Raw genomic sequence first — 631 nt, 5'->3', positions numbered from 1 at the left:
TAAAGGGAATCATGGAATACGTGACCTTTGTGCCTGATTTCTTTCAGTTAGCATGATGTTTACAAGGTTCATCCACATTTTAACATATATCAGGACTTTATCTTTTTGGGGGGGGCGGTGAATAATATTCCATTGTATGTGTATACCACATTGAGTATACTCATTGATTTACTGGAGAACATGTAGATTGTTTGACCTTTGGTCTATTGTGAATAGTGCTACTACCTACACTCTTGTGTGAGTATTTGCATGAGTATCTGTTATCAATCTATTTGGTGTATACCTAAGAGTAGAATTGCTGGATACCTGGAGTTAGCCAGACTGTGAGGTTTGAGGGCACAACACCTAATACTGCATTCATTACTGATATAAAATTGCAAGTCTGAAGAATTCCCAGACAACTAGTCCAAACAACTCACTGAAAACTGTACTCATCATTATGGTTTATCACAGGATAAGGACACAGATCAATCACGCAAAGGAAGAAACCATAAGGCAGAGTCTAGGAGGGGTCCAAAAGAGAAGCTTCTTTTCTCCTCAGGACACCTTACCATTCCAAGAGTAACATGTGACAATCTCCACGGATTAAAGCCACCCAAGGAAGTTCACACAAGCCTCAGTGTTCAGTTTT

The sequence above is a fragment of the Pteropus vampyrus genome, unplaced genomic scaffold (assembly GCF_000151845.1).
Source record: "Pteropus vampyrus isolate Shadow unplaced genomic scaffold, Pvam_2.0 Scaffold579, whole genome shotgun sequence".
NCBI classification, from domain to species: Eukaryota; Metazoa; Chordata; class Mammalia; order Chiroptera; family Pteropodidae; genus Pteropus; species Pteropus vampyrus.
This window is presented reverse-complemented; position numbering follows the sequence as displayed.